The 26,514-nt window shown below is 38.9% G+C and overlaps 1 pseudogene; it reads right to left on the reverse strand.

Annotated features, from left to right (window-relative positions):
• The window catches only part of LOC113191904 (heterogeneous nuclear ribonucleoproteins C1/C2 pseudogene), an 85,844-nt pseudogene extending 60,357 nt beyond the window's left edge, over window positions 1-25,487 (reverse strand).
• Window positions 25,488-26,514: the final 1,027 nt, after the last annotated feature.

A 26,514-nucleotide genomic window follows, 5' to 3' on the forward strand; every position in this document is an offset into this window, starting at 1 on the left:
TTATTTCTTATGAATTAAGAACTTAAATGGATGAGTGACATGACTTGAAAATAATACCAACAGGAAACATTAATGAAGGTCAAAGCACAAATACAAAGTGGCTTGATGTGTGTATTGTTTTTTCAGCTAAGGAAAAGAACAGCTAGAGTTCAGATTTCAAAAGCACTTATCAAACAAGTTTGGGCAAAGAATGACTTCAGGCCTGACTATTCATCTAGGGGGGAAAAAATCCCTAAAAGCATCATTGTTTGTAATATGAAGATTTTGGAGAGTTATGAGTAGGGAATGACACTACTTTTGCTGTAAGACATATTAGATACTACACATGATTTGGAAATCCTTGTTATTTTCTTTTGTTTTTTAGTATTAGGGATTGAACACAGGGCCTTGTGCATGCTAGGCAAGTTCTTTACCATCAAGCCACATTCCAAGCCCTTTAAAAAAATTATTTTAAGACATTAAAATAATTAAGAAATTAAGACATTAAATCTTATTAAATTGCCCAGACTCTTTCAGCCTCCATTGATGAAAAGTTTTAAAATATTTTGGAGTACTTTTTACTATACTTACTGCTGACATGAAAAATATTTTTATTTGAACAATTGTATGTAGGTTAAAATGCTATGAAAGAAAATACTCATGAATGTGTAACTCTCCCCAGTTCTACCATGTTCCAGGAGTCTGAGTGTTGTTTTAAATTCTGGGTTACTGTAGTTGCTAAGGGCTAGCAATGGTGTGATCTCTCCATTAAGTTGGGAGCCCTATCTTGTTACTTCAACATTATTAATATTTAGAGTCTATTCCCTTGGGTGAAAATGGATATTTTAACTACAACTTGTGATCAATTATTGTAAGATGAATAAATCTTCAGCTTCCTTGTGTGGGTCCTTTCCATGCATCATGCTTGCTGGAAGGGCTGCAGGATCTTCATTTATGACTACAGGAGTTCTTAACTTTTTTGTGTCATGGACCCATTTGCAGCATGGTGAAGTCTATGGAATAGTCTATGGAATAATTTCAAGATGATGTTTTTAAAAGTATAAAGTAAAATGCATAGAATTACAAAGAGAATCTGTTACATATATTGAAAATCAATCATCAAAATATTTAAAAAATTTTTGTCATATAGAAATACACATGCTTCTTTCTAAATGCATTAAGTAATAAGATCTAATGATATGTCTAATAACTACCTCGTTTTGAAGTAGTAATGAACATTAATGATATTTGACATTTTTGCTTTAATTGTAATAACATGAAAATATTTACTTCCTATTCATAACAAAGTCACAATTAGAGCACATATTACTCTATTTGTGGCAATAAAATAAACTGTGGTTTATTACCTACATTTATAACAGAAGGGAAAATATTAAACATTGCACTCCTCGCAGTTAGAGATCTGAGTGGTCCCTACATTAATTTTCTAATGAAGGGTGAATAATTGTCTTCATTTTTCACCTCACCTAGTTTTCCTCTGTATTAATTTCTTTTCTTCAATATGTATTGTGATTATCTCTGGTCTTTCCTCTGTGCTGATAATTAAAATTTTTAGCAGCAACTATTTCATTTCTTAGATATTTGTTTTCTTCTCTAATGATCATATTATTTCAGTCCTCAATTTTTCAATGAATCTGCTTTTTATCTCATTTTGAGCATGCATTTGATCTCTTCCTTTCTTTATCCTCTAATTCATTTTTTTTTATAGTGATGAAAGTTGGAGGAATTTCCTTCTATTCTTTGGATTAGGTTTTCTTCTGGTATGAACTTTTTGTCTATTCTTCAATGTTTTCTTCACCCCCTCTTTTGATTTTTTATTTTCAGTCTTCCTTTTTAAAATGTGCCTGATTATGTTTCCATGGTGGTTTGTGCTATTTTTCATGCTTGGCTCCATCTAGGCATGCATTCTATTTACCCTTCTAGGTAATCTGGGAACACTTTTTCTGCCATATCTGAGGCCACTTTTTCCTGAGTTGTGTCATGGAGCAGGGGGTTCTGTTTCCCATGAACTCTATTGAATGTGTGTAAGGGGAGGTGGCATCTCTGTTTCACTCTGCGTCTACAAGGAGTGTACACCCTTCCAAGGAAGTACACCACAGATAGCATTGAAGCCTTCACTGTTGCTATTCATGTCCCTGTTTTATCCTCTTCTTTACCAGTTTCCATTACTCCTAAGTGACGGGAGGGAGAATGAGGAGAAAGAGGAAGGGGAAGGAGAGGGGAAGGGAAGGGGGAAGAGGAAGGAGAAAGTAAGGATGGTTGCTTAGTTGATTTTCCTCTAGACTTGAGATTCATGAGAAATTTCAAGATTCATTACAACCTCTGGATGATGGAGGTAGTATTAGAAGCTGAGCCACTTGCTCCTCTTCTCAGTTTCAGAATCTCCTGTTTCTTTCTTTGGACACCTGTTTTTGAGGTTTGTAGCATTAAATACATTTTCTTGTTTGGTGGCTGCTAGTAAAATTTTTTCAATAATTTGTTAGGTGAGGTAGGATAGCAATTCTTTGAAGAAGTTTAAATCTCATCTTCTCCCAGAAATCCAAGCCTCAGTTTTTTGAGTAGCAAAATAGACCCAAGACCTAACTCAAGGAGTTGTTATAATGGTGAAATAGATTGATGATTGTGAAGAACCTAGCACAGTGTTGAATGCAAAGAAGGTAGTTGGTGATGGGATATATTTAATTTAAATAAAATGAATAACTACAGTAGTGTCTTTATATATACTACAAAATATTGAAGAAACTATAATTTTCTTACCTCCTCCTCCAAGATATGTGCATATTTCTTTTCTTTTTTTATTAGTTGCTCAAAACATTACAATGATCTTGACATATCATATATCATACATTTGATTCAAATGAGGTATGAATTCTTATTTTTTCCCATGTGTACAAATTGCATATTTCTAATACATACTTATTATACAATAAATATTAATTTATTGCTAATGAAAGGTACATGACCAAGTCAAACATACAAAGCAAGCATTATGCTTAGGCCATTACTTTAAGACTGACCCTAGTTTATTTTCCAGATTGTGATGCTTTGAGGTAAGCTGGGAGAAATTAGGAGAAATCACAGTTGTCCATATAAAACTTGTCAATACATTTGTAACTAATTATTGATTATCCACATGGGGATTTTCTGAATATTTGATTATCAATGCCTTTTCACATGATGTCCAAAAACAAAAACAAACAAGAAAAAAGATCCTAATGTTTGATATTGTTCAAATTAGTGGATTTTTTTCTATTAGTGAAATTTAGACCACATTGTGATTTCCAAGAAAATTCTGTCATTCAGGAGAGTCCTAAAGCAGACCATCTCTTTTCATACTAATCTCATGTTGGAAATCTGTGCTGCCTCTTCCATAATCCTTCTGGAAGACTGACACATTTGCCTTTATTAAGTGTAAAATGGAAGCAGTAGGGCAAAACTTTTTGATTTACTTGTTCAAAAGAATCAAATATATGTGTTTGTATGCATTTGATAATAATAAAAAGTATACTTAGAGAGAGAGAGAGGACATTGTGAACTTCTTGACCCATGCTTTCTTCCTCTCTTGCTTTTTCTCCCCTTCTATGGTTAAGTGTTCTTTTGGAAGGAAGAATTTTATTTTCTTCTTCTTTTTGCCTCCATCCCTAATACAGTCACTGGTACTTAGTAGGTATGTAAATATTTTTGGAGGAAATCTATATTTAATGTGTGAGCTGAATAAGCACCCCAACTTGATTTATAGCCATCATTTATTGAGCTTGACAGTTCTAAAATATTATTTTTCATTTTCATTACAGTAGGAGTGTAATTAGAGGACTTTACTCGTCATTATCTAATGTGACCACAGAAACTGTTGTCACAACTCTTCTTGGAGACTAGACTATTTCCAAGTTTAACATTAGGTTCAAGCATATCATTTTGCTATGTCCTTCTGGGTAGACTAGATCCTAGAAGCCATTTGTAAAGAATATTGTGGTTACATGTGACATTTCCTTCCCTAGGTACTGACAGTATACTTAATATGATTACTAGAGATTCCCCAGATTTTTATATTTATGTCCTGACAGTTCCTTTTTGTCAAAAAAGGCAAATAACTCTTAAAAAAAATGGGGCGTGTGTGTTAAATAACATACTTACCCAATAACATTACAGCTAAACAGTCAAGCCACAGTCATGACTCATATTCTCTTGGGTGTTCACCTTTTTTGGTTGATGGGTGGGTTGCATAAGTCAAGGCAATTGCATTCTCCAAAATTAACAGGCGTGGTGTACCTACATGCTGTGTTTTTTCACAAATGGCAGCATTATTTACTTAGGATCAGGAAGTAGCTAATAAAATGTATCTAGATGCTTAAAATGCTTTACGCTTTCTAGTCTATGTGCCTTCTCTCTGTTTGTTTTTTTGTTTTTTTTTTTTTTGTACTGGGGATTGAACTCAGGAACACTCGACCACTGAGCCACATCCCCAGCCATATTTTGTGTTTTTTTTAGAGACAGGGTCTACACTGAGTTGCTGAGCACCTTGCAATTGCTGAGGCTGGCTTTGAACTCCTGATTCTCCTATCTCATCCTCCTGAGCCGCTGGGATTACAGGTGTGAGCCACCACTCCCCACTGTCTCTCTCTCTCTCTCTCTCTCTCTCTCTCTCTCTCTCTCTCTCTCTCGCGTTGTACGTGGACACAATATCTTTATTTACTTATTTTTATGTGGTGCTGAGGATCAAACCCAGTGCCCCACACATGGAAAGCTGGCACTCCACCACTGAACTACAGCCCCAGCCCTGTACCTTCTCTTTTTATCCTACTTTATTGAATACATCTGTTGTTACCATGTATCTGTTGAGGTTATTTCTATCTTTTAACGCTCATGCCAAATACACTCATTTCTCATCCAGTGCTTTTCATTATAGCACTATTTATCTCAGGTTTTAAAATGAAAAATACATAAATAATTTGGAGTAAAGAAGAGTTGTGGTCATTGGATAGGAAGCCAACCAGGTACAGGTAGACAAACATGTAGTATTTCAAAAAGACCCATCAATAACAAGAATTTTGATACTGCATTGGGAATATGATTTTAGGATTCAGCATCACTACTTCACTCACTATAGATTTCTTTTTTATACATTTATTTATTTAAATAAATTATTTTTATGTGGTGCTGAGGATCAAACCCAGGGCCTCGTACGTGCTAGGAGAACGCTCTACTGCTGAGCCACAACCCCAGCCCCGTCTCACTATATATTTAATGTTTTAGTATTTCCCACTTATTAGACATGTTAGGTATGGGGAGGTGGACTGTTATTTGTGGCATTTTGTATATCAGTCCTGAAAATTGTTACCAACTCCCATATTTACAGCACAAAAGAAAACAGAGCAAAATGAGATGAAAGATTTTTAATTGACCTTGAAATGATTGCCAACCAGGTTGATGCTGCTCTTCTTCAGCACTCACTGTGATTAACTGTGTTAATCTGTTAGTTAATACAAGTAATTTTAGTGAGCACTTATTTTACACCAATAACAATGCTAGTAGCTAGACACAGTGCTAAGTGCTAGATTACCTGTACTGTTATGAGTACCTATAGAAAGGGTTTATAGAAAATACATAAGATTAAAATTTCAAAATTGTGTTTTAGTATATTAAAACAAATACGAATGGATAATTCAACCTCTCCATTTGTGTAGCAAGTACAGTTTCATTAGAAGCTCTTTTGGCACTATATTAATAGTACCGATGATATAATTATTAGAGACATCAGATTTTTAAATCTTTGTCCTGACAATTGCCTTTTTTCAAAAACAAAAACAAAGCAAATGAATCTTTTTTAAAATTAGGGTGTGTGGTTCTGAAATATCTTGGATTATTTGAAATATCTTAGAAAATATTAGTACTGTATAAGGGTGGTTATCTTTTTTTGGGTGGAAACCTTACAAATAATTTCATTGCTTCTTTAAAAACTATCTAGTGGATTGAAATTATTCATAAGTGTTCTGATTCACTTTTTCAATGAATTCAATAACATATCTCAAGACCTTAACCTGACATTTTTAAAGTGACCTACCTATAGTTTAATTACTCTTGGGGCCTCCTGCAATGAAACAATTGTAGAATATTATTTTTTACTCCTGGAAAAGATAAGTCTGTGGTTATTGCCAATTATTCAGAATGAAAAAAGTATAGCATTCATAATGAATATGAGAAAATTTTCATTTTTGTATTAGCTGGAGTAAGAGAGGGAAATTAATCTTCATGAAACTTTGCCTTTGGAGAAGAAAAATTAGGATGATAGAAGAAAGATTAAAGAAATGTGATCAGTTTCCAAGAGAAGGGATAATCTGATGTGAGGTTTTGGAATTGTTACTGATAATGGACAAGTATTTAGATAGAAACTATGCAAAGTAATGTAATTTCACAGGAGTAGAGAATTTTGTAGTGGCTTAAAATATGCCCACAAGTTCTTTTATTCTTCTCCCTTCAAGACATGGAGCCTAACTTTCCTGTCCTTGAGTGGAGCGAGACTTACAGTGATTTGCTTCTAATGAATAGAACACAATAGAAGTGATGGCATGCAACTCAGGAGAGGAGGTCATGAAACACACTGCAGCTTCTTCTTCATTCTCAATCCTTGGATTGCATGCTCTGGAGTATGGTTAGGACACTCGGGTAACCCTGTGGAGAGATCCATGCAATGAAGAACCCAGGCCTACGGTCAACAGAAAATGAGGAACTGAGGCATCCTGACAATGGACTTGGCGGTGAGCCATCTTGGAAGTAAATCTCCCAGCCCCCATTAAACCTCAAATAATGTCATGGATTAGATACGAGGTGTCCCCCCAAATCTCCTGTGTGAATGCAGGAATATTTCAGAGATGAAATGATCAGACTATGACAGCTGTCACCTGATCAGTCTATCCTCGTTTAAATGGATTGCCTGGTGGTAACTGTAGACAGGTGGGTTGTGTCTGGAGGAGGTGGGTCACTGGAGGCTTGCTCTGAAAATGTACATCTTCCCTACCGCCCTTTACTTCCTTCTCATTCTCTGCATCCTGGCTGCCATGAATACAAAGCTTCCTTCTGCTGTGCCCCTGCACCATGATGTGCTACCTCACCTTGGACCCAGAGCAAAGGAGTTGGCCCTGGGGTTGGCCATCTGTGGACTGAGACTTCTGAAACTGTGAGCCCCCCAAAAAAACTTTCCCTCTTCTATGTCATTAGAATACCTATGTCAACTATTTGTGTCACAGCCATGAAAAGCTGATTAACACAGAAATTAGTACTAGAAGTGGGGTTATTTGGCTGGGGATGTGGCTCAAGTGGTAGCGCGCTCGCCTGGCAAGCGTGCGGCCCGGGTTCGATCCTCAGCACCACATACAGACAAAGATGCTGTGTCCACCAAATACTGAAAAATAAATATTAAAGTTCTCTCTCTCTCTCCCTCTTTCTCACTCTCTCTCACTCTTTCTTTAAAAAAAAAAAAAAAGAAGTGGGGTTATTGCTGTGACTAACCTGCAGAAGCCTTTGGAGCTGGTTTGTGGGAGGAGTTGGAAAAGTTTACAGATGCAGATTAGAAAACTTTAGAATGTAAAGGGAGCTTCATAGGCAATTCTGGTGGGAGCTCAGAAGATCAGAACACAGACCATAACGGCAGTGCTCAGAAGGCCTCAGAGGAAAATACTCAATTAGAAACTGAACTAGAGCATATTCATGCTACATTCTGAAAAAGTAGTTACTACATTTGCTCATGTCATGAGACTGTGTGATGCTGAATTTAAAGGTGATGGTCTATTTAATCTGGTGGAGAAAACTTCATGGTAGCACAACATTCAGTCAATTAAAGGGATTTTTTTTCTGACAGCTTTAGCCAAATTTGCTGCAAGAATTAAAAGCAGAAAGCAGAGCAGAAGGATGTTAAAAACTTGCAGTTTGGCCAGAAAATTGCTTGTAAAATTGGGGTCAAGGAAGTTGTGATTGTTAAAGAGATTATAATCACATAAGAGATGCTAAGTAGTGTGCTCAGAGACTATAGGGAAGACGGCTTGGAGGCATCTGGGAAATGTGCAAGACCACACCCACTGCAGGATCCAGGACTTAGAAGGGAAATTTCATTGAGAAGAGATCTGGAGGTTTCTGTGCTTGCACAGGGGATTTTTTTTTTTTTCAACTTCATAGTTGTGCTTGCACAACTATGAAGTTGTTTCACCTTTTTCAGCAGCACAGGCTTTCAGAAGCTGCTCCAGCTGTGATTCTGGGTGGCCCAGGTACTGCACAAGCTGGTAACAAACCTTGGCATCATCCACATGGTGCTTTTTCTGCAGAAATGCAGGATGCTAGAGTTAAGGGGTCATGAAAGCTTCAACTGAGATTTCAAAGGAAAGCTTGGGAGGTCAGGCAAAGTGTAGCAGGATCAGAGTCCCTATGGGTTGCCTCTGAGAGGCCAATGTGTAGTGGGCAATGAAGCTGTGAAGGTGAAGCAGAAACTAGATGCCAGGAATGTGACCTCTCTGCTGAGAAAAGCTGCTGATTGTGGAACAGCTGCTGACTGCTGAAAGAGAGGTGATGTGTGCCGCAACCAGCAAGTTCAAAAGAATGGGACTACCCAGACCCTTTCAAGGGAATATCTCCAAACCACCATGTATTCTTGATGCTGTACATGGAGTTACAGGACCTGTTTACCTGGCTGCTTTTGGTCTTGTTTTGGTCCCATTCCTTCCTTCTATGTCCCTATTTCTCTCTTTTAGAATGGGAATGTTTATTCTGCTCCAGTGTATATTGGATATGTTTCTTGCTTTTGATTTTTACAGGGACTCACAGTCAAGAGTTTGCCTTGAGTCTCAGAGGAGACTAGATTTGGACTTTTGGGCAATGCTAAAACTGTTAAGTCTAAGGGCTCTTGGAGATGGACTAAATGCATTTTGCATTGTGTAATGTGCATGAGTTATTGGAGGCCAGGGGTGGGATATTATGGTTTAGATATGAAGTCTCCCCCCAAGACTCTTGTGTTAATGTAGAAATATTTCAGAGGTGAAATGATCATATTATTGAATGAGGATCAAATAGAATAGATAGTAAAATAACCAGGCAGTCAGAATAATGGGCCCCATTCAATCACCTCTGGAGGCTAACCAGTAGACATATTAATGAACACCATCAAGGCTTATTTCAAATGTAAAAGACCTTGAGACTAACCTGTGGGAACACCTCCAACCAACTCCTTTGTCCTAGAGGTGGAAGATGGAAAGTGGAGGTGAAACCAGATGGAAGTTACAGGGAAGAAGGTGGGGGTGAACCCAGATGGTAGCCAGGATGCCTTTTTCAATACCTACTTTACATAGATTTTGCTCCATTGCTCTTTGCAAAACCATATATAAACTCCTAAGCTGGCACACGAAAATGAGTTTTTCTGCTCTCACCTCCCCTACCCCCACATGGCAAGAGTTCTATCTCTTGTCTCTTAGATAAATCCGCTGCTCCAATTACTCTTCCCTTCTGTGATTGTGGATTTTATTCTTCAAAATTTGTGACACAAGAACCCAGAGGAAACTGGCAAAGTGGGGAATCAACTCTCATCTCAAAACTCTGGTTTCATTAGGAGAGCTGTAACCTAATCCATTGATCCTAGTTAGAATGGACTGATGGACTGGGTGGTAACTATAGGCAGGAGGGGCGAGACTGGAGGAGATGGTCAGTGAGTCACTGGGAGCAAGTCCTTAAAGGATTCATCTTCCCTGTGGTCCCTTATCCTGTTCCCTCCTTCTGCTTCCCGGATGTCATGAATGAAGCAGCTTCCCTCTACAATGCCCTTCCATCATGATGTACTACTGCCTCACCCTGGGCCCAGAGGGATGAAGTCAACTATGGAGTTAGCCATCTGCAGGCTGATGATACCATGAGCCCTGAATAAACTTTCCCACTTCTAAGTTGTTGTTGTTGGGTATTTTGGTAACAGTGATGAAAAGCTGACTGACATAGATGACTGAAGGCCTGCCTGATCTATATTTTTTTCAGTGCTGAGAATTGAACCCAGGGCCTTGTATCTCCTAAGCAAGTACTCTCCTACTGAAGTGTAGCCCCTTCCCCCTGCCTGATATCTTAATTGCAACAGCACCAGAGATTGAGCCACAATCACCAAACTAATCTACTCCCAAATTTCTAGCCCACAGAAACTGTGAGATAATAAATATTTGCTGTTTTAAACCTCCAAGTTTTGAGTGGGTAGTTTGTCACACAGCAATAGCTAACTAGTACAAATTTCTATAATATTATTTTAACAAATAGGAATAATTCCAACAGTTATTTATATATATATCGTTAGTTATAAATGGACATAATACCTTTATTTTATTTGCTTATTTTTTATGTGGTGCTGAGGATCGAACCCAGTGCCTCATATGTGCTAGGCAAGGGTGCTACCATTAAGCCACAACTCCAACCCTAATTCCGGCAGTTTTAATGTAAAAGAGGTATAATATAAGGAGTGTGAAGGATTGGAGGAATGGTAGTTAGGCCATATTTTCAGGATAATATGACACTGTCCTCAACAGAAAAGGGTTCTGTTTTAACTATTAGGCACAAAATTGGGAGGCTCCTCCTGAAATTTTTGATTCAGCAGCTCAGATTTCAGTGAACTCTGCTAAATGAATCAGGAAATCTCTATCTCAATTATCACTGCTATGAAGTTCCTACCTAGATACAGGAATGTGGCTGCAGAATAAAGGGAGTACATATATCATTTTTTTATTTTAAAAAATTTTTTAGTTGTTAGATAGACATAATATCTTTGTTTTATTTACTTATGTGGTGCTAAGGATCGAACCCAGTACCCCATGCATGCGAGGCATGCGCTCTACCACTGAGCCACAACTCCAGCCTAGGAGTACATATATCTTTAGCATCAAAGAATTAAGAAAAATGTCTTTGTCTTATATCTGCCTTCCAAGTCACAGGAAAATACATTTAGTTGGGGGGAAAAAAACCAACCCTATATCAAAACAAATAAAAACCTGCCTTTAGGACCCTAGTTTTGAAGGAACCTGGGAAATGTTTGTAGTTTTTGAGTCCCTACAGTACAGGAAGGCATACCTTGTTGGCTGCTGTATCCTTTTGTATTTCTGTAAACATTCTTTTTTTTTGGGGGGGGCGTTGCTGGGGATTGAACCCAGGGCCTTGTGTATGTGAGGCAAGCACTTTGCCAACTGAGCTATATCCTCAGCCTCTATAAACATTCTTTGAGCCTTTTCCTTTAATACAGATAGATAAGTTCAGGGGTCCAGTTTGAATCTTTTGGGTTTTGCTTTGAGGATTTTCAAGACTGGTCTAGGGCTATATACTTCATACGACTGAGGTCAGAGCCTTCCCAGTATTCTACCAAATGCCCTGTGGATTATGAATTTTTCCATCTGGTTTGTGGGCACCATTCTTGACCTGTGTGGGCACAAGGCACAGCTCCCTCTGATTCTTTTACATTGTTCTTTCCTTGGCTTACAGTATTTCCTCACATTCATAAGATGATCCTTACTCTACTGAGAGAATATTCCCTCAGTTCTGAGAGTTTGTGTGTCTATTATCTGTGGCTATGTAAAATTATGTCTCTACTGGAGACATAAGGAGCAGCCCTAGCAGATCTCTGGAGTCTTTCTGTGTGTCATTCTCTCTTCTCATATACTTCCATGTGACTTCCGTCACTTTGGTCTCCCCAAATTCCCATCAGTTCCATCTCCCTAACTCAGGGAGCCTACCAGGTTCCATGAGGATTTCTTGTCCCCACACTGCAGCCTGGAAGTGCTCTCAAGACAGTAGGCTGGGGCAGTCGTGAAGCTTATCTCATTTGATACCTGATCTCAGGGATATCTGTCCTTCATTGCCTGATGTATAGTGTCTTCAAATGCTTGTGTCCCCTTTTGTTGATGTTATGGCTGGGAGATTTGATTTGGATTCTGGTACTCCATCTTGGCCTCTTGTTGTTTGTTTTTCAATCACAACCTGTATCATTCTGTAGGAAAGCATTCAAACCTAACACAATATTGTTTCCCAGGTGACACCATAACTGAGTTTTCAATAAGCCATTCTACTGTTTTATAAGGCTGACTGCTTTTAGTAATAGGATACATGCTAATGTCAGTGACCGCCACAGGCATCAATTCATCACATATTTATTTATTTTTGTGTACATTTACAAAATGTAGCCGAGTGAACAAAATATTGAGCAAATCTGTAGATGACAGAAATAGGAGCATTAGGAAAGATAATCTATATCCAGGATATGTTTTTACTCCATTGGGGTCATTTCCAGCTCTCTATGATGAAAGGTTTTCAGTGTAGAAAAATATCTATCAGTACTAGTTTACAAGACTATACCGTGGTGTCATCACTGGTTTATGCTGTTAGTAGATTGAGCACTCAGCAATACAAGTAGCCAGATTGGCCTTGATGAAGGGAAACCCATCCCTCTCACCATGCTGACCTGTTCTCATGCCCATAGAGTAAATATGCGGTGGCTGGGGAAAGAGTCTGACTGATATGCACAGAACAGTTTTACTTGTCCACCAGATTTTTGAGAGTCTTATATACAGCGTTTGAACTTTAGTTAGCATTTATAATGGAAACAAAAAATTTTACATTTTGAGAATATTCTCTCAGTTCTGAGAGCTTGTGTGTCTCTTATCTATTGCTATGTAACAAAGCATCCCAAATTTAACAGCTTAAGATAGAATTCATTTTGATCATGAATTTGCTATTTAGGCAAGTCTCTTAGGGATAGCACATCTGTGTTGTGCTTAGTGTTACTTTGGGTGAATGAAAGCTGGGAGCTGGATTATTCTGATTATAGAGATTGATGCTGATATATCCTGGATCTTCAGGTGGGATTGAGACTGAAAGATCTAGGTGTGTCTTTTTCATGTGGCTGCCTGGTTTTCTCAGTGTGGTCACTAGATTTCAAAGGTGAGCAAGCATTCTAAGAGGACCAGAAGAAAGCCATAGTTTAGCCTTAGAGGTCATGGGCCATAATTTTCACCATAGTCATAGATTTTCCCAGACTCATGGAAAGGAATATAGACTTCACCTCTCAAGGGAGCATTGTCAATATCATATTGTAGGAGACACGTGTGAGATGGTGTTATGGGTTAGATATGTGGTGTCCCCCAAAACTCATGTGTGAGATAATGGAAGAAGATTTAGACGTCAAACGATTGGGTTTTGAGAGCCTTAACCCAATCAGGAGATTAACTGGCTGATAACTGTAGGAAATCAGGGTGTGGTTGCAGGAGGTAAGTCATTGGGGGTGTGCCTTTGGAGTATATATTTTGTGAGCTGAGTTTAGTCTCTCTCTGCTTCCTGGGTGCCAAGTTCCCAGCTGTTTTCCTCAGTGACACTCTTCTCTCATGGATGTTCTATCTCACCTGGTGCTCCAAGTACTCCAAGTAATGGAGTCAGCTGTCTGTGGACTGTCTATGGATCTCTGAAATTGTGAGCCTCCAAATAAACTTTTTCTCTTTAAAATTGTTCTTGTTAGGTCTTTTGGCAACAACAGCGTAAAAGCTGACTTAAACAGATGTGATATGTGGTCATCTTTGAAAAGTGCAATCGTCTCACCATCATTTAGGTGTTCCCCAGATGTCCTCCTCATCAATTTTCCATTCTTATTTCTTGTAATACCTTGACCACTTGACCAAATTGGTAACCTTTGTCCATGAATTGATGTTTGTCTTTACTTTTAGGGAATTTCTATTTCCAAACAAAGTGCAGGCGCTCCAAATTCTATCTTGCTATCCTCACATAAGTGGCACTGTAATATTGGGGCAATCCACTTAAAGAAGATGCTACATTTTATGTAGAATGATTGAAAAATCTTTTATTATTATTATTATTTTTTTTTAGTTTCTGACGCATTTGTGAAATGAGAAGGATATGGCAGTGTATCAGCAGCAGGAGTACAGAGAGTGTAAGCCAGGAGTTTATGAAACATGCTGATGTCTTCAGAATTGACTTGAGCTTCATAATTTTTTCCTTGAAGATGGAGTGCAGCTGCACATACCTTTGGGGTTGCTGGGCCAGATAATACCTCAGCTTATCATGGGAAGATGAGGTTGCATAGTCATTTGAAATCTGATAGTTAGATAGTATGGTAGACTGAATAATGGCCCCTAAATATGTCCACATCCAAATCCCCAGATCCTATAGATGTCACATGATATGGTGAAAAGAACTTTGTTTATTTTACAAAGTCAAGGGTTTTGAAATGGTGGGATTACCCTGGATTATATGAATGGACCCCTTCCTGGGAGGACACAAGAGGAGTCACAGCCAGAGGGAAAAGTGATGGGATAACTAAAGCAGTAATCAGAGTCATACATTTTTGAAGAAAGATGAAGATGTCAGAAGTTAAGGGCCGCTGCCACTCGAAACTGAACAAAGGAAGAGAATGGATTCTTCCTTCAGAGTTTCCAGAAGGAATCATTCCTCTTGCCAACACCTTGACCTTAGTCCAGTGAGACTGATTTTGGACTTCTGACCTCCAAAATAGCGAGAGAGCATATATATACATTTGCATCAGTTTCCCATGGCTGCTATAACAAATTAGCACAGATTTAGTGGCTTAAAGCAACAGAAATTTATTCCTTCACTCTTCTGGTGGCTACAAGACTGAAAATCAGTATCATGGGATAAATCAGATGCACAGGCAAGGCTATGCTTCCTCTAGGGGAGAATCCATTCCTCCTCTATTCCTGCTTCTGGTAACTGCTGCTGTTCCTTAACCTAGCAGCTACTTCTCTCGAACTTCGACCTTCATTTTCTCAGTGTCTTTTCTGTGTGAGTATTTTCTCCTTTTCTGTCTATCAGATCTCTATCTACCTCTTTCTTGTGAAGACATTTGTAACTGCAATCAAGGCTCACTCAAATAATCCCGAATTATCAACCCTTCTGAAGATCTTTAACTTAATCACACCCACAAAGACCTTTTTCTATATAAAGTGACATTCATAGCTTGGTATTTAGGACTTGATATTTTTGGATAGCCATTATTCAACCTACGACATCCACTAAGCGTACAGTAATTTGTTGCAGTAGCAACTAATATAGGAAGGCATTGAGTCTTTACTAGGGCACAGTAAGTAGTAAGCCAAAAGCTGCTTTGCAGAAGAAAAATAGTTATTTTAAAGGCAGGCATGACTTTTCTATGAAACTCTAGGAGGCAGGGCAGTGAGTCTTTGAATGTATTTTTTTCAGATCAGTCACAGACATTTCAAACTTTATTGGACATGGGAAGTCATAAAGCATACTCATAAGCTGAGATCAGCTAGAAAGCTTCTCTTTCCCTTGGTTCCATTCAAAGCAGGCTGCCTTGAGGGTCACTTAGTAAACGGACACTGAAATGTGACATATGATGTTTTCAAATCCCAAGAGGTTCATTAAGGATTGTGCCTCTCTGTTGGTGAAAAGGGGTACAACGTGTAGCACTTTTTTGAGGTGTTCCAGTCTATGGACTCCCAGAAACTTCACTCAAGTAGCGGTTCCTGAGTTTATCTGCTCACATGTGCCTCGCTAAGGCATTCCAGTCCCGTTAACAATTTGTCGTATGTTCTTTCAAGCCCTTTATTTTCATTTATATATACACACAGATGTTCTGTACTTATTTACTTCTTACCCAGCTGCTCTTCATCTTTCTTTTCACTATAAAATATACAATGATGGATTAATCAATTCTGACATCTACCCTCTCGACTGCCACCCACGGAGTCCCCTGTGAATTGAATGAAAGAAAGAGATTCTGGAATGAGAACATACAATATGCCGATAACAGGCATCCTTTTTTCAAGCTCAGTTAAAGCAGATGCGAAAAGAATTTGTTATTAAATGTGATGGGTGTGGCTTGTCTTTTTGTGTAGATTGGGGAAATTGCAGGTGGGTCTGACTACTAGATTCTTCTGTTTTTGAGCCAGATGTATTCACAAATACAAGTGGCACCCATTAACTGTGTGTATATTTGCATGAATAAATTCCTCCCTCATCAAAAGTCAAAGATGGGAATAGTCAAAGCAGTATCTTCTTTCTTCATTTCAAAAGTATGATGAGGTGATGTGGGTATTTATTCCTTAGTGTATAATTTCTGGGAGAACTGAATATTTTCATAGCTATTCTGGTTTTCTGATTTGTCTCCAAACCCAGTTATTCACAAACCTATCCATATTTGAATTCAGGTCCCTCTGAAAGCTTAGTGGTTTTTTTTGGAGACAATTGAAAAATAAAAGAACATTCAAAACATTTCTACATCTTATAGGAAAGTGTAACCCATTTAGATAAAACTGAACCACAAGTCTGCATATTTTCTTTCATCAAAGGTAAAGATATCCTGGGACTCAATGAGATCACTGTGTTCATCAGCGTCTTATCACTGTGACAAAATATCTGAGATAAACACTTATCTAGGAGGAAGAGTATTTTGACTCACAGTTTCAGAGGCTTCAATCCATCGTCACTTGGCCCTATTTCTTTGGGCCTGTAGAAGCCCAATACATCATGGCAGGAACATGCAGAAGAGGTGGCCTGCTTACCTCATGGTGGTGGGGAAGCCACAGGAAAAAGGGACTGGTGATACATATCTCTTTGAAGAGTATGCTCCCAGTAAGTGACCCAGTTTCCTACCACTAGGCCCCCACCTCTTAAAGTTCCCACGACCTCCCAATAATACCACAGACTGGGTGGGGACCAAGCCTTTAACATGTGGGCCTTTGTGGGGGACATTTAAGATCCAAACTCTAGAAAAGACTCTTAGAAGCTTGGGACTTAAAGGATGTAGGGGAAAAAAAAGAAAAACATTTCATTTTGTAGATAGCATAACTGAAGTCCATAAGGTCTCCATAAAGTGGGGTAGAATTTTAATATGAGTTTTTATTTATTTATTTATTTATTTATTTATTTATTTATGTCTTTCCAGGGTCTCAGAGAGTTAATATAAAAAATACTTGATAATAATGAACTCTTAAAATCAAAGCAAAATTTGTACAATGAAATAGTATCTAGTCATAAAAAAAAAACCAGAAGTACTGATCAATGTAATAATACAGACAAAGCTTGAAAACATTATAATGAAATAAACTAAATACAAAGACTACAAGTTGTATGATTTCATTTATGTAAAATGTTCAGAATAGGTAAATCCTATAGAGACAGAAAGCAGATTCGTGGTTGCCAAGACTGAAGGAAGAAGTCGCTAGGGTGGGCCCTAATCCAGTATGATTGGCGTCCTTTGAAGAAGAGATCAGGATACAGATAGAGGAAATACCATGTGAAGACACTGAGAGAAAATGGCATCTTCAAGCCAAGGAGAGAGGCCTCAGAGAGAGGCTGTCTCCATCTTGATCTTGAATTTCTAGCCTGCGGAACTGTGAGAAAATAAATTTCCTTCATTTAAGTCACCAGTTTTTGTTCTTTGTTATGGCAATCTAATATGAGGGATGAACAAAAATCTTTTTTTTTCCCCATGGTGACCAGGACTTGACATTCTGGCCAAGAAGATATGGAATTGAAATTTCCTCAGTGGACCCTTTAATAAAACTTTCTAAAAGAGGTCAGAATTAACTATTGTGTGCTTTCTGCTCTTTATTCTTGCCTTCTTCCTGGAATAGGAATATACCGCTGATTGGGGAGCAGCCAAATTGAGACTGTGAAGCAGTAGCTGAGGATGGCCCAGTGGAAAGGAAAAAGACCTGGGGCCTGATGGCATCAAAGAGCCAGGATACCAACCTGGAGCCATCTAGCTCCAGAATATTTCTGTGTGAGAAAAACGAAGCTCTTAATTTGTTTAACCAGTGTCTCCTCCTCCTCTTACTCTGCCTTCCAGTTTCTATTACTGAATAGAATGTAATTCCTAATGACATCCTAGATATTTAGTTGTTGTTGTTGTTGTTATTATTATTATTATTTTACCCCCTGAAAAAGAGAACTGTGCTACATTGGGTATAATTGAAAAATCAAATTGCAAGTGACATGGGACAGAAAATTTCTTTACATCACATCACCTTGACTAGATAGTTACCACTTTCTCATTTGGGAGCAAATCACAAATCAGTTTAATAGTTAAAATAAATAGATTCAGACTTTTTGATACCTACAAATACACTGATCAATATATTCAGGAAAATTTCAAAGGAAGCTTAATTTGGTGGCCAGCATATTTAGATATAAAGAAGTCCTTTGCTGTGAATCATTGGAACAGTTTTCAGGATGGAATCTTGGGATGACTTTCCTTGTAAAAGTATCATATGTAGGCTGACTCTGTGCCTGGCCTCTACAACTCATTAGCCTGTGTGGTCCATGGAGCAGCTACAGATCTGCAAACTCACCAATTAGAAAAGGATAGGAGATTTAGGAGATTTACAACAAACAAACAAACAAACAACAACAAAAACTTGTTTTAGAATATAAGCATAAGCATACTTTTTTTTTTTTTTTTGGTGGCAAGACTTCTCAGTGAAGGAAACCATTGGTTTAAACTCTGGTGCGATCTCCTTATCTCATTGCACATTGGCACTTTCAGGAGCACTAAAATAGACAACTTCATTAAGTACAATCAGCCTGACACCGTGGGAGACAATGTCTGCCCTGTGTAGCTCACCAGCCTGGGAATCCAATTCAATTCATGTTCATGTTAAGTCCAAGCTGTGATGACTTTGTCAACTTATCTGCCCAAGGACTTGGCCGTACCTCTGAAAGTCCTGAGAAATTTTTCTCATATTTGTTCAGGAAAACTTCCCTGAAGTTCTTTCACTCTGGTCTCCTAAGTCGTCCCAGCACAGCTTCTGCAGCTGGTATTCTCAATAATGAAAGTGAAATGATTTGTAACTAGGCTACATTTAGCTGCAAGTAACAGAACAACCACATATCAGGATCTTCAATAATAAAGACTTTCCATTTTCTTATGTAACACAAAGGCTGGAGAAAAGCGGTTCTCTGTTTGTAACTGCTCAACCATTCATTACCTGTAGCTCAGTCTCTGAATCCTGAGCATATCCAGTACCACTAATTCATTGGCTTTTGTGTAATAGTGAGTGGCCACAGATTCTTTGTTGCTCCCTCCATTAAGAGATGTGAGCTACCTTTCCCCATTCCATCATCCTCTTGAATCTGAGCTGCCCCAGTGACTTCTTTGGACAAATACAAAATGTGGTGGAGGTGACAATGTGAAATTGAAGAGGTTAGGCCTAAAGAGATTGGCAACTTCTAGCTCAAGATGTAGCTCGAGGCAAAGCACTTTCCTAGCATGGGTTCAAGCCCCAATTCTGTGAAAGATCAGCAGTTTCTGATTTGGGGCACTGAGGATGATTTTTCAGGGAACTCAACTGCTGTGCTGTGAGGAAGCTCAGTCCACCATGTGGAGGGGACCACATTGAGAACCCAAGTCTCTGACCCTATAGCCACATCTGAGCTCCCAGTCAGTATCCCACATCAGCTGCCTGAGTGGTGTCTTTATATATCTTCCAGCTGTCCCAGCACTCTGGTGGACACTGCACAGAGCAAAAATTTCCCACCCAGCCAACACACAGGATCACAAGAAATAATAAATTGTTGTTTTAAGCATGGCGTGATTTGTTATTCAGCAATAGATAAGCAAAGATCTTGGAAACAGATAATTGCCTATTTTCCCAATGTAAGTAGCAATTTACGGAAGTTAAACCAAGAATAGTTTTGATCTAATTTATTTCCCTGAGTTAGTTATGCCTTCACAAAGGTAAGTGGAATGGCAATTAAAAATACATACGCATTATTCATCAAGGGTTTTCTATTTCTGAGATGTGTGTGTATGCGTGCATACACATGTGTACATATTTGATGTGAATGTTAGTTCTCAATAATCATCTTGGCTTTTGTGGTTCTCAAACTCTCCCTCTTGGCCTATTATAAACAACTCCTTTTCATGTAACTATGAGGCAAGAAAAGCCAGAACTAGAGCTCATGACTTCTAATTCTCAGCCTCATTCCACCACACCACTTCTCAAAGAGCTTTTTTGCTTTCTGGGCTAAGGCTGGTTGTGGCTGTTGTATTAGGCTTTTCAGGAGTGACTCAGGGTACACTTACCCAATCATTTTTTCCCCTCTACCCAGTTCCTGCTAGCACTCTTGACCTTGATCTACCTGCTTCTGAAGAAACAAATTCTGAAGTGAAATGAATATACATCAGAAGTTTTGTAAGATCTGTGTACCTTCACATTTTTGTTTAAACCAAGGAAATCAAATGAGTCTAGAACCTGACTGGTATAACTGCCTATATCAACTAGGAGGTCTTAGCACTTTTTCTCCCAGCATGTATGTAATCCTCCAAATGCACTATTGTCATTGTATTTATTTGGAATGAATGTAATCTTCCAAATGCACTATTGTTATTGTATTTATTTGGCATGAATTCTTAAGCACTTATTCCTTTTAATTTAGAAGGATATTAAAATGGACTGATTATTATACTCATGAGAGTCATTTTTTCAACTTTCTATTTTCTTTTTGAGAAAATTTGACAATATACATAAAGACATGCAATTCTTGTCTATTGAGGAAAGTTGGCCTCTGGCTTTTACTGCCTGGGTTTAATCTCCTTAGAAAGACAGAAAATCTGGAAGTTTCATCTGTTAAGATAAACTGATTATTCCTTAAAGCATTTGAAAAACTAGCGAGGTGGCATGGGGGTGGTAGAATCAGACAAATGGGATAGGATATATGGATCCTGAAGCAAGGCTGGAGAAATCTTTTTTATTCACACAAGACCAAATGTGTATTTACTGAAAACAACACATGGAGAGGATGGGAGCTAGAACTTGCTTTGTTCAGCTAAAGCTTGGAAAATATTGTAATTGACGATCCACCTGGTGTGTTCAAAGCAGATTATAAAAGCCTGTGGAGCAGCAACCAATTTCTTGTCTCTGGAGATCAGCCTGTGCCTAGGAATATAGATGGATTGGCTCATCGGTACCAAAATTAAAAAGTTTGGTCTCACTCAAGGTCTCTGTCTCTGTTCTCTCTCTCTCTCTCTCTCTCTCTCTCTCTCTCTCTCTCTCTCTCTCTCTCTCTCTCTCTCACACACACACACACACACACACACACACACACACACAGACACACACACACAGACAGACACACACACACACACACACACAGTTTTAATGGATATTTTAGTATGTTGAATGATGGTTCCAAATATGCTCTTATTCTCATCTTAGAACATTTGGAGTTTACTTTATATGGAAAAGGGGATTCACTGATGTGATGAAGTTAAAAGTCTGGCGATGAGAGATTATCCTGGATTATCTAGATATGTACATGTAATTATAAGTGTCCTTATAAGATGGAGGGAGAATTGGTACAAACCAAAGAAGACAAGACAATGTGACCATGATGCCACAAGTCAATTATGCTGACGGCTACCAGAAACTAGAAGAGGCAAGGAAAAGATCCATCCCTCAAGCTTCCAGAGGGAGTAGAGCCCCACTGACCCTTGATTTCAGCCGAGTCAAACTATTTTTGGACTTTAGTTCCTCCAGAACTGTGAGCTAAATAAACCTCTTCTGTTTATAAAGCTAGCTGCCTTAGGTATTTTGTTTTAATAATGTAAAGTTGACTAAAACACAATGTTGATATCAAAATCTTTACTCTTAATCACTACACTATACTCTTTCAGCAAGTTAGGTAAAGATAGGACACTATTTTACCAGTTGAAAAAATTGTTAGATGGATTTACCTTTTGATGTGGGGATTACTAGTAGTTACCTTTTGTTTTAAAACATGTTTGCGTTTAAACTCTTCCCATTAATTTAATTTGCTCTATTACTAACACTTTAGAAAGGAGCATAAATTGCTACTTTAATCTGAAAACAAAACCCAACAAAGTTAATATACTTTCATTTTGGAAAAAAAGCAGGATTCAAAATTGAGTCTGTGTTAGGTACACCTAGCTATCTATCTGTTACCTACCTAATAAACACACACACACACACACACACACACACACACACACACACAGCCCAAACTAGAATAGTCTATTTGTTTCCTTTATTGTATTGTTGAGAGTTTGGTAGTGTTGTAGGGTAGGAGAAAGAGTTTCTAGAATATGGGCAGATATGCAAGACATGAATCAACACAAAGATATAATTATTGCTTTCCCACACTTGTCCCATTGGACACTGGTATCAAAATATAGCAGCTTTCTTGGCAGTGAGAACCCTGAAATTTCTGGATAACACTCTTTGTAATTTAATAGCATAAATTAACAGTGTATAAACAAAGTTGATTTATGTACATCAAAAAGACCCCTTTATACATTGGAAAAATTTATGGTATGATGTTAAGTGGAAAAATAAGGTGATAAAAATAATATAATCTCAATCATAATGGAGAAAAATATGTATTTCATGATTTTATCTCCATGGTAAAATCATGGGTACCATTTATTTTCTTCTTCATACTTTTACAAATAGAAATACTCTGAATTTCCCCAAATTTCTTTAGTGAGAGTACATTTTTTTTATATATAGAAAAAAAATAAAATATCCTTCCAATGTAAAATTATAGGTATTTCAGACTCCCATCTTTTTAAGTCTTTTATCCCATAAAGCTGCCTTGAGAGGGGAATAAAAATGTGGGTCCCAGTTTCAAAATCTTTTCTCTTCTTCTTCTTCTTCTTCTTCTTCTTCTTCTTCTTCTTCTTCTTCTTCTTTTTTAAGGATGCTCTTCTCTGGAAGAAAGTTTTCTCCTTGTTTTATGCAGACTTTCTATCTACTTTCCATTCAGCTTGAAATGAAAGGAAGTTCTTTTGGAAAAAAAGCAGGATTCAAAATTGAGTCTGTGTTAGGATCAAAATTGAGTCTGTGTGGGGGCTGGGGATGTGGCTCAGCGGTAGCGCGCTCGCCTGGCATGCGTGCGGCCCGGGTTCGGTCCTCAGCACCACATACCAACGAAGATGTTGTGTCCGCCGACAACTAAGAAATAAATATTAAAAAAAAAAAAATTGAGTCTGTGTTACCTATCTAATAAACACACACACACACACACACACACACACACACACACAGCCAAAACTAGTCTATTTGTTTCCTTTATTTTCAATGTGGAGATAGTTTGCTATTTTCTCCACATTTGTTCTCACAGTTCAGTTTGATGCTGTTGAAGTAATACTAAATTTATTCCCAGATTTTTCTTCCAGCAATTTCTGTGGACATCAAGGCTAATTCATCCTTTTACTTATTTCTGAGTGTTTCTTTAAATTTCCTGTTTTAATTTGTCTTTCCTATAATTCATTTCAGAGAATTTCTTTACCCTGCATAGCCACAGAACGTTTTCTTGGGCATGGTAAAAATGCTGTAATTTTATGCAATCTTCGATAACTCTCTTACTAGAAGAGCCATATAGTTAAGCTTTAGCCACAGCTTTATGCTGCCATGAAGCTTTGTCTCTACCAGTAAAGTAACCAGACTGTAGCACAGTTGATGGGCTTCTTCAGGCCCCTGGAATGAGTGGTGTTGCTGCGTGGTTGACAGCCACTCAAAGAGTCAGAGATTGTAACGAGGGGGTGGATTGGCATTGACAACCAATTTGGTCACAAGGCACACAGATGAGTTCTAAGAATGATTCTGTAGCTCTACAATCACCTGCCTCATTACTGTACACTCCACTTGTCTCACTGAGTGTTTAAAAAATAAGAGCTCCTTTTTCTGCCTTTTAATCCTGACAACCTGCAGCCTATAGTGGTATCATCCCTCTTCCCACAGCCTTTTTTCTTGGGCACTTCTCCCATTCTTTGCTGTTAACAAAACTCTGGCTCTCTCCTGGGGAGACTGATTCCCCTGCAGCCCTCCTGGTTTTATTTTTCCATTCTCCATGATCCTTGGACTTGTAAAGAAGGATATAACAGTTATTCCACTGTTGCTGCCCTGCCCAGATTCCTTTTATACCCGTTAGTGTGCTTATCCCATCCCCTCAATGCTCTGTGTTGGTCACTGACTACTCACAAGTACCCCTTCTTAAAATGGCCCTACATCAGTATTTCTCAAAGTGTGGTCCCTGGACTAGGAAAGAGCATCACCTGGGAGCTGCTAAGAATGCCATTCTCAGTCTCTAATTTAGACCTTTTGTGTCAGAGACTTGGAACCAGGGTCTAGCAGTGTCTCTGATGTATTTAATAACTATTGCGCTAGTGTGAAGGGAAATCCAACCCAGAAATGGCTACCTGGCATGATACATCTTCCTTTCCTGGACAGCCTGAAGCCCAAAGTTGGGTGACTCAGTGGGTATGAAAGGCTTCTATTCCCTTCTCTTGACAGGAGATGAGTTTGATGCTATTCAGGCTTCAGAGCTCCATGTGGGATGAGGATGAGGCTGGGATGAACTAAACTCATAGCTTGACCAGACTTCTCCCCTGGGCTCCCCTACGCTGAACCCTCATTTCTTTAGGGGATGTTACGGGTTGATTTGTGTTTCCCAAGAAAGATATGATGAAGTCCTAATCCCTAATAGGGCTTTATTTGGAAATAGGGTTCTTGCAGATACAATGGTTAAGAGGAGGACATACTGGAGTACAGTGGATCCCTAAGATGGTGTCCTGATAAGGTGAAAGACACACGGGCACCGAGAGAGTGCCAGGTGAAGATGGAGGTGGAGGCTGGAAGGATGGAACACCCAGAGTTGCTCGTCATCATTAGAAGCTAGAAGAGCCGCACAGAACAGATTCTCCCTCTGTGCCCTAGGAAGGAACCAGTCCTACAGACGACTTGACGTCAGACTTCTAGCCTCCAGAGAAAGTTCTCTTTGTTTCAAGACATCCAGCTTAAGGATCTTTGTTATGGCATCTGGGAGATGAACTGAAGGAGTTTCACTCAGGTTGCATTCCCTTACTGACTCTCTTGCACAAGAATCCCTGCCTCAGGCTCCGCTTCTAGGAAACCTGACCCTAGACAATGGGAAATTTCCTTATCTCTCACTGGAACTTCTACCTTCTTGTAAAACACACTGTTAAATTTGAGTCTCATGCTGAAGTTACATCCTCTTCTCTTTGAACTGGTTACTATCATTAAAACTTTGTTAAACTAGTTGAACAGTGAGAGGTATTCAGGATATCTCTTGATCGCCTCTCTATACAAATTGCATAACACTTTGCTTTGTGGGGCTGTCCCCATGCCATGTGGCATGTAAAAGCAGTATCCTTGGCTTTTATCCGTTATGCCCCCAGTTCAAAAACCAGAAGTGTCTCCAGGTATTTCAGATGTCCCTAAGGATGGACTTGACTGGTGCTGATACCAGCTATCCATCAGTGTCCATTGTCAGAGCATATGGCTTAGTGTCGGTCTGATCTCCTGCACATGCCTTGCCAAACCCGTTCTGCTGAGATTGCTTTTTCCCAATAGGTAGTTCTCTTGGGCAGAGTTCTTTTGAGACGTCTCATTCCCAGCTTCTTCTGCAGGACAACTTGGCCTGGAATAAATACATACCCTGCTGACTTCTCTCCTCATCAAGCCGTTACAGATTGCAGTTTCAGGTAACTAACTGTTCATCCTCAGACTTCTCCGGCTGAGAAGCAGGCACCAGTGTTTGTCATTCTCCAGTTCTCAGGGGCAGGCATGAATGTTTCCCAAGATTTCATACCACTCTTCACTGAGGCCCTGCTTTCATTTCCTGTTGTGGTAACAAATGTTTGTGGTGTAACAAATTACCACAAGCTTAGCAGTTTAAAACAACACAACTTGACTATCTCACAGTTTTTGTGGGCCAGGAGTCCCAGTAGGAGTTAGCTGAGTCCATAGCTAAGGACCTCACCAGGTTGAAATTGAGGTGTCAGCTGGAGCTGTGATTCTTCCCTGGGACCCTTTCAAACTCACGGCTGCTGTCACAATTCATTTCCTTGCAGCTGTAAGACTGACATTCCTAGGAGAGGCCCCATTTTTTTGGTGGCTGTTAAATGGGAACCAGTCTCAGCTTCTAGAGGCCACTACTGTTCTTTGCCATGTAATTATCAAGGACCGTTCAGAACATGGGTATTTGCTTTATTCTAGAGCAGCAAAAGTACATCAGACCATTAGATGTCCTTTTAAGAACTTACCTAACTAGGTTAGGCTCAGCCATGATAATTTTCCCTTTGATTGGCTTGACTCACCAGGGACTTTAACCACAAAATCCCCCTTGTCATATAATGCAATATAATTGTGGCAGCCATACCCCCATCATAGCCACAGGTTATACATGCTTTCAAGGAAAGAAGACTGTATTAGCTCATTTGGAGGGTCATCCTAGAATTTCACCAGTGATAGCCCTCATTAGGCTACTGGACCAGTCATACTCCCTCATATCACTTGAGGGTAATAATCATCAACCTCCTTTCTCCCTTGGAAAGATAAAGCCATGATGCATTTTTTTTTCCAGAATAATTCTTGGTGGGGGGACTTCCATTTTCTTTCATAGTCTAGAGATAGACAATGGGCTAAGGGCAATAGGACTGGTTTTTACCCACTTCTTGACAATTGTGGATATAAGTCTTGACAC

This window comes from Urocitellus parryii, chromosome 1 (assembly GCF_045843805.1).
Source record: "Urocitellus parryii isolate mUroPar1 chromosome 1, mUroPar1.hap1, whole genome shotgun sequence".
In the NCBI taxonomy this organism is placed as follows: domain Eukaryota; kingdom Metazoa; phylum Chordata; class Mammalia; order Rodentia; family Sciuridae; genus Urocitellus; species Urocitellus parryii.